The sequence below is a fragment of the Triturus cristatus genome, chromosome 1_2, assembly GCF_964204655.1.
Source record: "Triturus cristatus chromosome 1_2, aTriCri1.1, whole genome shotgun sequence".
NCBI lineage: Eukaryota > Metazoa > Chordata > Amphibia > Caudata > Salamandridae > Triturus > Triturus cristatus.
The window spans coordinates 755,170,932-755,187,263 of record NC_140580.1 but is presented as its reverse complement, the minus strand read 5'-3'; the positions used below and the strand labels follow the sequence as shown (position 1 = coordinate 755,187,263).

Sequence of the window (16,332 nt, the reverse complement as noted above, 5' to 3'; positions counted from 1 at the left end):
GTATTCTGAGACTATCCTCTCTGTTGATAGATTATTTCTGTGCCTTGTCTAAAGACCTTTTGTTCTGTCCACCAATAGATATTTGCTGCTTTACAACCATTGACAGAGGGGCGCGGACATCAGATCCAGCTTGAGGAGTCAGCACCAGTCCAGCTTGAAGTCAAAGTGAAGGTAACCAGCACAGGCATTGCTGGCAACCAGGACCTCAGTGAAGGTAGAAGGCCGGAAGCACTGGGATGTGAAGTGTGTACCCCTGCTACTGTCTTGGGCGAAAGACGGGGTCACAAATCAGAAAGGAGAAATCGTGGATCAAGTTTTTGATGCCCAGCTGAGAGTCACAGACCGACCAGGAAGGCAAGAAAGTTTTTGCTTGAGGTAACCCCCTTTGAAACAAGGGTTGCTTCAGAGATCCTAGCATCAGGCCTCTGAATCCTGGTCCTAAAGTGGCTGTAAAGTTTTCACCTTTGTTGGTCAAGAGATACCTAGCCACGCTGAATGCAATCTATGGCCCCAACGAAAGAGCAGTGTGCCAGCAGAGCAATACAGGAGTTAGGGAAGGACTTGAGTTCAGGGTACAGGTGCTGTGTCTCTGGTGCCTGTTGGATTGAAATGAAGAAAACTGGTGCACTGCCTGAGACACTGGACAGGATCGCTGAGAGCATTTGCCCTGGTGGGTGATTGCCCTATCCTGAAAGAAGAAACTTTTCCCTTGAAACTAGGCCATGATTCCCGAGTTGCAAGTTGTGCAGCTCCACCGTGGGAACAACAAGAGCCTGCCTGTGAGGCTCAAACGGACACAGGGAGAAGACTCCCCTCTGGTTGGTTGTACAGCGGCTTTAATTTCCCAAGGACTTCTTTTTCTTTTTTTGTTGGAAATGTACCCCATTGGTCGTCCCATTTTTGAGGAGGAGCAACCCTTTGCAGCACTTCGTCCTAATTCTCATGGTCCTGTGTAGTCCTCCTGGTCCTCTGGATCCAGGATCATTTTTGTAATAATATGTCTGACTGCTTTCATAATTGTATTAGGAAAAATGTTTATTCTATGAGAGAAAAGTTCATGGGAGCAGTAGAGAGATGTTGCATTTCTTTAATAATAATAGATACTCTAACCCTCATAAAGGAAACACTGGAAAAGTTTAGCGAAAATGTTTTTATTAGATATGTACTGTTGGATACTTTGATATTGAAATTGATGGTAACTGAAATGCATAGGAGCCTTGAAAATGTTTTTACTGGATGGTTCTAGGTTTTGCTTAGGACTAGAAAGCTAATAGTTCTGTTTCTGATAATAGTAATTACTCTCTCCTGCTATCTGTATGACCCAATTCTCTGTTCCCTTTGTACTTCTGCTTATACCTTATACATACCCGCTTAACAATATTTAGAATGAGAAATGCCCACCTAGCAATGAATTAGGATATTGATACATTTATGAAAAATGAAGAAAAAAAAATGTATTTAAAAATTAATATGCATATTTTTCGTTTTCCTACTGGATTATGGGAGATGTCTTCAGCTAACGCTAAAAGGGTCGTCTGTCGTAAATTGGCTGCGATTAAATTAGCGTTAGCAGAATCCATCTGGTATTTAGAGGCTATCCTGTACATTTTGTGGAATCCATTTTGTATTTCTGGCAGCCATTTTGTTTTCCCTTGTGCTCTGTTTAAAGGACTGGCTATACTTAGACTCTGCTACTCTGCGCCTGCGCAGAAGAATCTAACTGTCCATACATCTGTTTTTAGTCTGTAACTATCAGGTTGTTTCTACCAGAGTCAGCAACTGCTAGCTCCTCCTTTACTGTTGACTGTGCATTTCTGTATGACCATCTATGTATGTAACTCTTCTCATGTATACTTGTACCGCCCTCTTTTTGAGCCCCTGTGTGGGTATAAAAGACCCATGGTTCTTCTACTCCGTGTGCTACCTTCATTCAGCACCACAGGGTTCTGGGTGAATGTGGTTCCACTTCATGAAGGTTTATTAAACTTTGTATTTTCTATTCCAGTTTCTGTGCCAACTTCTTCTAATTGTCTGAGGACTCTGTGCAGAATAGGGCGAACCCCTTGCACTAGTAGGCCTAGCTGAGGTCTCCTTACAACAGCCTTATCTTAATGAGATTTGCTCATTCTGTGGCAATCTTTGGCTATTTTAATACAGATCGTGTCTGCACTGACAGACATTAATGTTATTTTCATGTAATATACTTTTAAAAATTTGGAACCAATAATAGAACAGATACTGGACTTATGAAGAAAATTATGCTTTTCTCTCTTTCTTTTTGCACGTCTCTTCACAGATTTTTATTCTATCAATTACTTGAAAATATGGGGAATTATTTTCAATGTGGAGACATATATCTTCCTTGAAAGGTTTAAAAATTACCATCATATATTCCCTACAATACTGAGCCTAACCATAAAAGATTAAATTACCTACTCTCAAAAAATGTTCTTATACCTTGTTTAGATCTTTTCCTTCGATCAAAATCTTTTTTGAAGGACTATACATTCTTGCTAGAAGATCTAAATCGTTTATGGAATACTTTGAGAGCTCATCTAGTACTTTGCTAAGGTACCATACATTGACCTGCTTACTATAGTTTTAATCACTTTCTACAACTACTGGGTGCACTTTGATTGCTATTTCTGTGCACTAGTATGACACTTATGGTGATAGTCCGTTACTGTTTTTTTGGGGCTTTTCCTACTAATCACACATATCCGGGTGTATGAGCATGAAGAACCGGGATTTAAACCCAGCGGCGCAGGGGACACGCCCGAAGTCTTCGGGTTCACCTGTCTTAGAGTACAGAGACACGGGATCCTTCTCATGACATCAAAGATCATATTTATTAGCTGTAGCCAGTAACAGAGATCCTAGAAGTACAACACGGTGTATGTTCTCAGGAGACTGCTCAAACAAAAAGAGTGGAGCATCGTCTTTTATGCCAAAAACCACGTTTCTGGCTAGCACCAATTACTTACAAATTTGACCAATCAGAGGATGACATTTACAGAGGCATCATATAACGACAAACCCACTTTCAGTTATCCAGCCCATCGCCAATGACAAGGCAAAAATCCAGCATTCTTGCTCGAACAGGCTGGACGGGCCCGTCATAAAAGACCTTAACCCAAATCAATAATTAGGCCATAAGGCCATAAAAGGAAGGAGCAGAAACAGATGAGAGGCAAGATAGAGGGGTGTGTGAGTGTGCCATAGAGTCAATAATGTCCTGCTCTTTGATCTCTATCTGACCAGCTGCTTAACAAGGACCTGGCTCAACAAGTTTAGCCTCGGGCAACAGGGTCAGTTGACTCAGGTCAAACAGAAGTCAACACGAACTCAAGCTAAGGTGTATGCGTCCCTAGAGGCTTGCTTGGCCGGTCATTCAGTAGTCATTGGCCTATGTGAGGGCAACCACAAAATGGCGGTTATGCTCAAAATGAAACCCAAGGGTTCAGACTAGATCGTCCAATACACAGTCAAATCATCGGTGTAGCATGACGAAAACACTCATGCATACCGCACTTGTCATTCGCGGTTCACTGACACCAAAATCATCACGATACGACAACCTTCATTGAACGAGTTCAGAATTCACGGAACCACAGACCCTCCTTTTGCCCTTACATAGGCAATAACCTAAACTCACGTCAATCTGAATCCAGGTCTATGTTCATCAGATCATCGAGATGTTGCTGTAGCATCATCCTGGTACTTAGTAACTCTCTCTGGACAGGTCTCCTCGAACACGAGGTAGCAAAAAGGCCACACATAGCAGGAGCACACTGTATACAAAGACAGAACAGGAAAAGGATAGCTAATACCATCCCAATGACCATCAGAATCTTCCATCCCCAGGTGGATAACAATCCCCAGAACCATTCCATTAACGACCAGTCTACTTCGTCCACATGCACGGACTCGGAGATCTTATGTACCTTGGAGATGGCTTGGAAAACTGTCGGAGCGTTGTCTGGAATGAAAACACAACAGCTCGATTGGATCAATTTACAGACCCCTCCTCTATCTGCAAGTATGACATCTAACGCAACTCTGTTCTGAAGAGTCATGAGGCGATCCGACTGGAGCTCAGCAGTCAAGTTACTAAGGGCGCCGGCAGTTTCGACTATGGTGGACTCAACCACTCTCGTCAATTGCCGTATGTTTCTCCTGTTAACCATAGGTCCCCAAAACGGCAGAAAACCCTTCAAGAAATCTCCCAATTCTTGTCCTGCGGTATCTTCCTTACTGAAGACACCTCTAACGACTCTCATCTTGTGGTAATCTGCCGCAGCTGTAAATGTAGGAGGTAACAAGAACGAGACAAAACATGTGCCCGAGAAATCAGGGGGCAACCATGTATACGCTCTGTCATGGCAAATGAAGTAGGTACCCTTAGCTGCTAGAAACGGTGAGGAAATCTGAGATGCAAAAACATATGTCTCAGTGCAAACACTCTTCCCTAGCTGAGCTCTAGGATTCTTGCCATTACCTTGCAGACAGTAATGACCCTGATGGGGTACTATCCAAATCGGAGAGGATCTCTTCGCTCGCTGGTTCCCACTCAGACTAACTCCATATCCAGTGACGTTCCATCCAATATACGCTAGCTTCTCATCTCTCGGGATAGCCTCATAAGAACTTACTCCTCTAATCATGTCGACTATTCCCTTGACCAGAGCACTATTCTTCGGACTATCCTTCACAGAACGTAGGGGGTTAACTTCACGGGCATAAATGAACATTGTTCTGTATGCCCATACAGAACCATTGTAGCTAAATGGCAGGACCAGGTAAGGAATACCTTTCTCGGTAGTATGGGGCATAAGGCCACACACCCAACAATTAGTTGTGTTCACTACTAGCTGGTGTTGGTGCAGAAGCTGAACGAAGGAATTATTAGCGAATTCCATTCTCCTAATGGACTCATGTTCGGGCAGAGGGTGAAAAGAATGCGAAGAAACAGTAGGAGGAGGCATGGGTTGTGTAGTGGTCATGAATGTCACTTGAATAGAGAATGTCACATATCCAATTAAAAACATCATTAAACTAAACAGTATAAACAGACATAATACTAAAAAACATTTACTACTCATTATTATACACATTTCGCTCTTGAAGCTCATTCTTTTAGTAGGTCTCTCCATCCCGAAAAACTCCATCCTCTAATCGTGCTGCTCGCGGCGGATGGGTGTTCTGTGCTAAGGAGTGCGCCTGTCGGTCCAGGGAACGCCCTTAGACCAACCAGAACCGTCGACCTAACGTCTTCGGCTTGCACTCCAAGGACTTGGCACCGCGACCCTACAGCTGAACCCGGATGGTGGTTCGAAAAACAAAAATCAAAAATAGTTTCTCGGAGGGGAGCTAACCTAAAAAAAAAATAGCAAAGAAGGAACTTAATGTGTTATTTGTCCCGCGACTCTCGGTCGCAAATTATAACGCTCTTTGCCAGTCAATGTCTGTTCTCAGAAAAGTAACTCAGGTTCAAAAGTGTTCAAACGGTTCGATGGAGGTACAGCTTCTTGAAGAAGATCGTCTCTCTCTGGCTCAATGTTTGTTCCAATCAAACGGGCATCCCTGAAAGGCAGAAAATGAGGCACGGTCTCAGTCTCAGAGTCAGGAAGTCCTTTTTGGACCCACCGGTCGTACGGCAGAGGCAAAGGGACCCTCTTACAATGTACACCGTGAATCCAGTTCTTTTTACCGTGCACTCGTACCGCGGAACGGGTAGATAACCACACCAGGTAAGGTCCTGTCCAGCGGGGCTGCTCGTTCTTGGTTCGCTGAAAATTCTTCATGAGCACCCACGCACCAGGTTCAATGGCGTGCCCTGGATCTTCAGAAACCTGTGGCAAAGTATCATGAACCTGTTGATGCAGAACACGCAACTTAGCCGTCAATTCGTACAGGTAGTCAAGCAATACAGGGTGTTCTATCTCACTAAATTTTGTCGGCCGCGGCACTCCCCAAATATTTGCCGGGCGACCAAACACAACCTCATAAGGACTCAGACCCATTCGCGAATGCACAGTCATTCTTGTGGACAGAAGGGCTAACGGCAAAGCATCAGGCCATTGTAGACCAGAGCTCGCTTGAATTTTGGCCAATTTCAATTTTAACGTGCCATTGTAGCACTCAACTAGACCAGCTGACTGGGGATGATTGGCAGCGTGGAACTTCTGCCGGATACCTAACCCATCACACACTCTCTTCATCACTTGACCTACAAATTCACTCCCATTGTCGCTCCAGACCATTCTCGGCAACCCATACCTAGGGAAAAATTCCTTAATAAGGGCTTTAGCTGTGGACAAGGCAGTATTGTACTTCAAAGGGTAGGCTTCCACCCATCTAGAAAAAGAGCAAACAACCACTAAGACATACTTCAGGTTGTTGCACCTCTCCATGTGGATGAAATCTAGCTGCAAAGCCTCAAACGGATACGTGGGAGGAGCAAAATGACCAGCTGGAGTTGGAGTTCCCTTACCAGGATTGTACATCAAACAAACCATACAGTTCTTGACCAAATTCTCTGCACACTTAGGAATTCCAGCATTTTGCCATACTGGGGCCAACAACTTACAAATCCCTTTCACACTGATATGAGCCATCCCATGTGCCATCGTAACCACTGGAAGTACATACGCATCAGGCAACAACCATCGCTGATGCTCTGACAACTCAACCCAACAACCATTCGAGTCCAATTTACCCTTGCTTTCTCTCCATTCATTCAACTCTTTCTCTGTAGCTTCAGCTTGGATGGATTTCACACTCTCAATCGTATCTTCACACATACTTCTATCTGGAACCCATCTCGCCGGACCCGCAACATACATTCGACTCATCACATCTCTCGCGACTTCATCTGCAAACGCGTTACCACGACCAACATCATCCGTGACTTTCTTATGCGCACTGCATTTCACGATCGCAACTTGCAACGGCAAAGTAAGAGATTCAAGAAGTTCATTCACCAATTGACCATGCTGGATCTTGGTCCCATGCGAAGTCAGAAACCCACGTTCTCTCCACAATCGTCCAAAGCTAAAAGCAACACTGAACGCATACTGGCTGTCAGTGTACACAGTCACTCTTTTCCCTTTCGACAACACACACGCTCTTGTCAATGCAATCAACTCTGCCGCTTGTGCTGAATTATGTGAGATACGAGCAGCTTCAACAATCGTATGCAAAGTCATAACAGCATATGCCACAGTCGTATCACCGTTCGGAAGCTTGAAGCACGAACCATCAACCCATAGAGTACCATCACATTCTGCAAGAGGAGTGTCCCTAAGGTCTATCCTCCCTTTCGTTTCTTCCTCAGTCCTAAGAAAACAATCATGCTGCTCGGTATCATCTGTCTCAGTTGAGATCGGCAACAACGTGGCTGTATTCAACGTGTTGCATCTTTTTATATGTACATGATTTGCTAACAAGGTCAATTCGTAACCTGACAACCGAGCACTAGTTAAGTGCTGTGTCTTGGTACGGTTCAACAAGGTATCCACTGCGTGTGGAACCATCACAGTCAGTGCATTGTCCATCACCAAACCAGCAGACTGTCGGATTGAAACAGCCGCTGCCACTGTAGCTCTCAAGCAACTTGGCAACGCTCTAGCTACCGGATCTAAAGTTGACGAAAAATAAGCACATGGACGTTGCTTATCGACAAACTGTTGAGTCAAAACTGACAATGCACATCCCTCTCTCTCGTGGACATACAATGTGAAATGTTTACTGTAATCGGGGGTACCCAACACAGGAGCTGAACACAGGGCATCACGCAATTCTGAAAAACTCTTCTGACATTTGTCAGTCCAAGGGATAGGATTCGGAGTATCCTTAACAGTAAGAGCTATCTAAGGTTTCGCTAGCAACGAAAAATTAGCAATCCACTGTCTACAGTACGATGTAATACCTAGAAATGCACGCACTTCTCTCTGTGTCATAGGCACACTCATTTTTGCAATCGCTTGAATTCTTTCTGGAGTCAATCTTCTTCCCTCCTTCGATAAGAGGTGACCTAAGTAGGTAATTTCTTGTCGGCAATACTGCAACTTCGAAAGAGAAACCTTATGATGGAAATCAGACAAGTGACGTAACAACGACAGAGTAGCCTCTCTACAAGTCTCTTCGTTGTCAGCGGCGACTAAAAGGTCGTCAACATACTGAATAAGGGCGGCACCATCAGGTAAAACCAACAAATCAAGTTGCGTCTTCAAAGCTTGACTATAGATCGATGGACTCTCACAATAGCCTTGAGGAGGGCGTTTAAACCGGAAACTTCGGCCTCCTAAAGAGAAGCCAAAAATATCTCTACTCTCCGCTCCAATCGGGATGCTGAAGAAAGCATTCTTCAAATCAATCACCGAAAACCACGTAGCTGTAGCCGGAATCAAAGTCAGTAAAGCGGTGATATCAGGCACAACAGGGAATTGTGGAACAACGATCTTATTCACCTCGCGAAGATCGATCACAAACCTATATACAGGAGGCTGAGAAGAATCGGTTCTTTTTAGAACAGGCAAAACCGGACTATTGCACACATTACCTCTCGTTTCCTCAATCACACCTTTCTCAATCAGATCAGAGATGATCGCCAAGAGTGCTCTTTCACTATCACTTGAGATACGATACTGTGGAATGCGTGGCAATCTAGCATTCACCTTCAATGTCACAACATATGGCGGAATCTCCAAAAGACCCACGTCATTAGGACCAGCAGCCCAAAGAGAATCAGGAAGAGAAGACAATTCAGCTGGAAGTTGGTCTTTAGACAAATACATCGGAGAGATCACTCTCTTTCCCAATGTAAGCTGCACTCCTGAAGGAGAGCAATAAAGCGTCGCATGCAATCTCTTCAACAAGTCCAAGCCCAACAAGTTCTCACCACAACCTGTCGTCAGAATGAGGGGTGCTTCGAAGTCACAAGATCCAACAGAAAGAGACAAAGGACTAGAAATCGGATTACTAACCGGGGCGCCAGAGAAACCTACTGAAACATTCGTTAAGCCAGACAAAGGTGCACCAGGGAGTTTGGTGTGCATGATAGAACTCTTCGCAGCACCAGTATCCAACAGAAAAGGTTCAGACACCCCTGATGCAATCACATCAACATAAGGTCCGCTCTGATCTACTGGAACTGAAACAACTCTCTCTCTTTGTCTGTGGCTGTCCTAGCAATCATTACCTTCCATACTCTCACCTTCAACGTAATAATCGTCCGCATAATACTGAGCCGTCCTACCAGACGCACCATTCTGTTGATCAAAACAATTCATCGAATTCTGCGGAGGCAAGGAACGCGCAATCTGAGACATACCACGTCCTCGACCTCGCGGAGCTTGTTGAACACCTCGACCTCTCATACCAGAAACACCATTCGTGCGCTGTAATAATATCGGGCAACTATTCTTGAAGTGACCTTCTTCTTTGCAATACGCACACTGATTGGGGCCTACAGGGAAACGCTGTTGAGAAGACTCGAACCTTTGCGAGTTTCTCTGATATGGTTGGTGTTGCTGATAATCACGTTGGGTATTTCGGGGCGGGTGTGCTTGCTGCAACAGAACCTTAGTCTTTAATTCTTTAGTCTTTTTATCCGCTTTCTCTATCTCATCTTTATTTCTATTCTCATAGTACTGGGCAGTAGCCAATATCTGCGCTGACGAAGAAACAGCCCAAGCACTTTCAGAATCCTTCAACCTATTGCACAACTCGGGAAGCAAATTATGCTCAAACTTGTCAACGAACAACCTTTGACCACCTTCTGTACTCATGTCTTGACCACTGTGGTCTGCAAATGTCTCTTCAAATCGAGTGGAAAAGTCGGACACAGTTTCGTCTCTCTTCTGCTTGCATGCAGACAATTTGTCCCAATTGACACGCATAGCAGGCATCAAAGTCTTCATATAGTCAATAATTCTACCAGGGAGATCAGCAATCACATTCTCGGGTTTAGCACCACCTATTTGTCTTTCATCTGCAGTTCTAAGATATTCCATGTATCACCTAATTCCTGCGCATGATCCGTATGACGAATCTTACTCCATATAGGCTGTGGAGCAACATTCCCAAATAACATATCTATATCAGCCAAATTCATAATACAGGAACCCGCAGTTTGAGATAGCTCCTTATAAAACCCCGCAGGATTTTTACGTGGATCAGGCAGAGTCTGCTTTAGAGCTAGGACTTCGGCACACTTCCATGGAACATGTACCCAAACGTGCTGGAAATGTGGCAGAACAGGTGGATTAGCATTCGCATCACCAGGTCTCCAAACGGGAGGAACCTCATGCATCGGATATTGACGTGCCTTTCTCCTAACTGAAGAATCAGGCTCAAATAATGACTTAGAAGGAAACTCACTCCTAAACGACAACAATGTCGCGACTGCTCTTTTAACATCAAGACCCACTATAGTTCCTTTCGCAAACTCGGACTGCACACGGAACAACTCAGGCGGAGTCTGCCCTACCTCACTATCTTCCCACTGTTTACGAAGGAAAGAACACATCATATCAAATACATATCTCTGTTTCGGTGCTTCCCATTGATGGAAAACATCCATAACACCCTCAAGATCATAGTGTGAAGGATAGATAACCCATTTACGCGCCAAGTGATCCAGCACTGTCCATTCATCAGGACCAGGCAATTGACTACGCAATTGCTTACGCTCTACAACAGGAGACATACCCAATGAACCCATTAGAGGAGAAAAAAGACTAGCAACCGCGTCAGTCATTCTCCGTCGAGCAGAAGGAGAAGGTGACAAAAGAACAGGGGACAAAGCGGAATGAGAAGGAACCGAAGTCGGAACAGTAACAGAAGGAACAGACAACACAGGTATACGTGTAGCAGACGAAGGAGGTAGCAAAGACGGCGGCCTTTGAGAAGGCTGCGCCGAAACAGTAGTAGCCAGCAGAGGGAGGGCTGGCTGTTGAGGAACCACTGGAGGTAAAACAACCGGAGGTTGCGCAACTACAAGTGGCGGAGGTGCGGTAGCACTCTGAGCATAAGGGGGTGGCGAACTTAATAGATGCGACATTAAAGGATCTTTCACAAGATCTTTCTTTTCTTCTTGCTGTTGAGGCGGCAAAACTGGATAACATTTGTTTAGGCTAATCGATTTTGCCTAAACATCTGTTCGCTTTCTTGCTCTTCCTCATTATCCCTAAACTGTATAGCAGCTTGCACCATCGACATACCTTGTGCACGCTTATTTCGTTTCGCTAACTTAATTTCCTTTTGTTTGGCTTCTTTTCGCCAAAGGCAGAAGGAGTCAAACATTGCCGGCCGGGCTTTCTTTTTGAAGAGTCTGACTTCTAAATTTTCTAAAATTTCCGTGTCGTAACTACCATATTGGGGCCACTTTAGGACACCATCCTTCCTAGTATACCTAATCCATACATCATTATACGTGATGGGGCCCACGCCGCGTTTTAAATAGAGCTCATAGGTCGGAGTTCCAATCGGAGGCACCGGACACGAGTCCTCCAATCGGGAATCCCTTTTACAATCATAACAAAATATCTTTTCAAGTCTGCTAAGACCAGGCATCTTCGCTCACTAGTCTAGCTTCAAACTTCAAGGGAATATCAAAACGATAGCCTCGTGAATACACGAGTCCCTCGGCTTTGGGGCCTGCATGTACCAAATCAAAGCGATCCCGAAGGATACCAAAACAAACTAAGGACTGGGAGACGCTCCACTCATACTTAACTGAAATATCGATGACGTCGCCAGAAGACCCGTCTATTGTCTCGCTTTACAAATCATCAAAGGGCTCCATGACAGGGCGACAGTCAGGGCAGCAGTCCTTCATAGCCGTCGGAATGCGGCGAACTTCGCAGCAAAGACTTTCGGACCACAACGGCATACAGGGGTCGATGAAGTGGTAGGCCTCCCTCCAGAATTTTCACACGAAGCTCCTCGCGATCTTCAGGCTTGGACCGGTACCGCTGAGATCGCCCCACGTTGGGCGCCAACTGAAGAACCGGGATTTAAACCCAGCGGCGCAGGGGACACGTCCGAAGTCTTCGGGTTCACCTGTCTTAGAGTACAGAGACACGGGATCCTTCTCGTGACATCAAAGATCATATTTATTAGCTGCAGCCAGTAACAGAGATCCTAGAAGTACAACACGGTGTATGTTCTCAGGAGACTGCTCAAACAAAAAGAGTGGAGCATCGTCTTTTATGCCAAAAACCACGTTCCTGGCTAGCACCAATTACTTACAAATTTGACCAATAAGAGGATGACATTTACAGAGGCATCATATAACGACAAACCCACTTTCAGTTATCCAGCCCATCGGCAATGACAAGGCAAAAATCCAGCATTCTTGCTCGAACAGGCTGGACGGGCCCGTCATAAAAGACCTTAACCCAAATCAATAATTAGGCCATAAGGCCATAAAAGGAAGGAGCAGAAACAGATGAGAGGCAAGATAGAGGGGTGTGTGCGTGTGCCATAGAGTCAATAATGTCCTGCTCTTTGATCTCTATCTGACCAGCTGCTTAACAAGGACCTGGCTCAACAAGTTGACACCAAAATCATCACGATACGACAACCTTCATTGAACGGGTTCAGAATTCACGGAACCACAAGCACCGTGCACTTTGTGTGACTGTACTTTTGGCAAATACCCTTTTCTCTCTTTCTTTCGTTCTATTTTTTTTACCGTTTATGAAAACAATCATTGTTCTGTACTACCACATTACTATGGTTGTGAAATGTAACACTTTTCACATACTATAATATGGATGACTTTTTTGGTTTTAAAAATATTTGAAGCTTCTGTTTTCTTTTGCTGCTTTCTTGTACATAAAGAATTGCTGTAAATATTGGGTTTCTCTCATGGCATTTATTGCAGCCTTGAAAAAGTTTCATGGAAACGAAACATGTGTCGGCTGCCAGTTCATCGCTAAAGTGGAAGGACTAATGTATCAAGCTTTCCATCTATGAAATACAATACTGTCTGTTTTCAAATATCTGATTGAAATGTATTTGATTGATGTGCCAAGTACATTGAACAGCAAATAATTTTTGGTATATATTTTTTTTAATAAAAAACTCTTTTGTACGAATCAAAATTGAACTGATTTGAGTGCCGAGGTTCATCTTTAGTCTTTGACATTTCCACTAGGTTCTTGCGAACCATAGTGAACTACACCTTAGGTAGTGGGGTGTAAAATATTGACCTTGATGGGCACCAATACTGTATAGGCTAACTTAATGCACATAGAGAGTGATGTGCTACCAATTAGACCACTGCTACCATCTGTAAATATTGTCCATTTAATAGGACCTTACCAGTAAATCAAATATCCCAATTATGGATAATCAATCATAATCACAATTTACCTAGGGAGCACTTGCACTTTGGCAATGATCAGCAGTGGCAAAGTGCCCAGAGTACCTAAATCAGCAAAAACGAAATTCAGCACATAGTCAAAATACAAGAGGTAGAGGCAAAAAGTCAGGGGAAACAACGCCAAGGATGGCAGGTCCCTGTCCAAGTAATTGAGGATTTTTGCAATTACCGGTCTGGGCTACGCCCCTGGAGGAGGCTTTTTCACTGGGGCCCTGAAGGCCCTCTCCACCACAAAGCAGGACGATGGGCACTCTGCGGGGACAACCGATCTGAGCCATTGCATAAGAATTTGTCCATTGAGGTGCCCTCGGGGAAACCCACAAAGCGCAAGTTGTTATGACAGGCTCGGCCCTCTGCATCCGCCACTCCCGCTGTTAATTCCTTCGTCACGGCAGTCCGTGTAGTGACACTCTGCTGAAGGGTCGTCACTGAGTCCTCCACGCCTGAAACCCTGGTCTCCACCTCCATGATGCGATCAACAGCCTTTCAGAGGTCCTGGTGCAGCAAGGCAACATTGGATCCAACTGCTCCTAGCTTGGCGTCCAGCATGTTGTGAGATTCGGTAATGGCCGGCAACAGTGTTGCATTATTGGGCCGTGGCCCAGGATCCTCTGCTGAATATGCAGCCCCAGCACCGACGTTAGTGGACTGATCCATTGTGCTCTGTTTGTCAGTGCGCCAAGGTGTTTATCTTTAGAAATTATAAAGTCACAGTCCTGTTGTATATCCAACAGGTTATGCCAAAGTCCATAGTGCGCATGACCCGCCAAACTCTTCTATGTATCTCCTAGCAGGAGCACGAGCAGATGGCAGAGAGCAACCCCCACTTCAGCACCAGTCAAAGCCAGCAGGAGCAACCAGGGACCCCTATATCAATGCGTCTCCAAACTGACCCCACCCAGTCCCAGCCAGTCCTCGACCACAAGCTGCACCAAGATTTGACTTGACTGCTTCTCTAACCAAGGGACCGACTGCAGCCCCCCTAACAGAGTCTCGTGCTGTGGAGCAGTTGAAGGGCCCCCTCTCTGAACCAAAAGTCACTCAGGGGAAGGACAAGTATTAATGAGCTATCTTATTTACTGAGTATCACTGCATGGGCAGCCACAGGATCAGTCCGTAACAAAAGCTGTGACCCCTAGGACAGAGCAATGTGAAGTGTGGGGCGCCCTATCTATTTTGCATTAATGAAGACACCTCATCGCCCACGGCACTCCCGGTCCTGAAGTCCACCTGCACAGTCACTGTCCCATTGGCCTACAGGACAAAACAGCAGAGTCCAATGGGCCCTAATTCTGGGCGATCACACGCAGAGGGGGCGGTACACACAGGCCCAGCACCAGGCAGACTATCCCAGAGGCCTCAAGCCCACCCCATGAAGGGCTGGAACAGTGCAGGACCCAGCAGGCAGCCCTGCCTGTACACAGATCACCGCGTGACACTGAAATTAGGCCGTAGCAGGCCTTGGCAGCCCAGGTGTCGCACACTACCTACCGACAGGCACTGTGGTCTCCAAACCGGGCCCGCCTGAGCACCAATCCCGCCGCAACCGGGGCACAACAAGGCAACAGGAGACCTCCGACACCAGGCGGTGCATTAGAATTGACGACGGCTGCACCCCAGTTACTATCCTCATCGTAGCGCAGCAGCGCTGTTCCGGCAGTAGCTCGTGGATCCTCAACGCTCACTGCACTCCGCACATTCTGACCCCACCTGGACCCATCTGCCGTCACTCGGACCTCAAACACTCCACATCTGTGTGAACGGGGATTCAGCAAGGATAATGTCGGATCAAAAAAAAAGACTGCAGGGAGCTCGTCTAAGGCGCGTCCACCATCTTAGCGTGCCAGGCCACCAACTTGTGCATGTTTTAAGAGTCTGCAAAGGTGGGTGGTATGCTTAAAGAGAACTTCATATAAAGTCATCTGGCAGGATGATGACCCGATGCCGAGACTGGAACCTGGTTCCCTAGTTCTATGAGCAGCTCTGGCTGGAACATCACATTCCCCTCCCCTTTGTGTTCTTTTTTTTTTTTAGTTTTACCACTATATTGGTTTTCACATGCTGTGAAAAACAACATGGTGTTAAAACTCTAAGAAATATCGATACGGACACTTTGTTTTTTGTGAGCCATGACAAAAGGAAATGGGTTTTTGTTAGAGTTTTTTTAGAGTTTTAATACAATGCTTGTTTTCACAGCATGGAAAAACCAACATTGTTAAAAGTGGAAGAAACATCAACATGATGCCTTGTTTATTGGTCGGAGATGCCAATAGACACTGTGTGAAGGTTTGTGTTTCAAATGTTCATTTATGCAGGCTTAGGGGGATAGTTACAATAAAATGTTGGCACACCATGCTACGCCAAAATTGGTAACGCAGCAATCCGACATTTTTTAAATGCAGGGATGCGCCATATTTACAAAATTATGGGACACCCTTGCATTTCCCCGAGCCCTAGTGCTAAAAAAGCTGCCTAGCTCCAGTGCAGGCATCCTTGCGCCATGATGCAAAGGTGCCTGTGCTGCAGGGGCAATTGTTTATGTGCAGGAAGGGACACCTTTCTGCACATAAACTATTGTTAAAAGCGATTTGCTATTTCTATGTGTGCTGCAGAACGTAGCACATGTAGAAGGAGGAAAATACAAGGAGAAATTAATAATTTATCCTATTATCGCCATCCTAAGATCAGGTTTCACCTGGCCTTAGTATTTGGCGCTGCCCCATCCTTGTAAATATTTTGCAGTGGAAATCTGTTGCTGCGAAATGCCTTCTACAACACCCATTGCACGCTCCTTTCACGCTAAGCGAAGCATGATAATGGGCCTTATTTACAAGGAGAAGGAATATCGTCACCACATCGTCACTAAAAATGACGTTCTGGTGTTGATACTCCCTTGTAATATGCGCCCAGTTCCTTATTAAGAGGGAGAAGGTGGACTC

At 45.3% G+C, this 16,332-nt stretch overlaps 1 protein-coding gene across 4 annotated transcripts in view; it reads left to right on the top strand.

Annotated features, from left to right (window-relative positions):
* LOC146867949 (uncharacterized) overlaps window positions 1-16,332 on the top strand; it is a 507,623-nt gene that overhangs the window by 223,314 nt on the left and 267,977 nt on the right. The window contains exon 3 of one of the 4 annotated variants that reach the window (XR_014962392.1): window positions 79-1,999. The exons of the other annotated variants lie outside the window; for them this stretch is intronic. The gene's annotated coding sequence lies outside the window, so the exon portion shown is untranslated. Of the gene's footprint in view, window positions 1-78; window positions 2,000-16,332 lie in introns of those variants that run through there. 4 annotated transcript variants of the gene reach the window in all.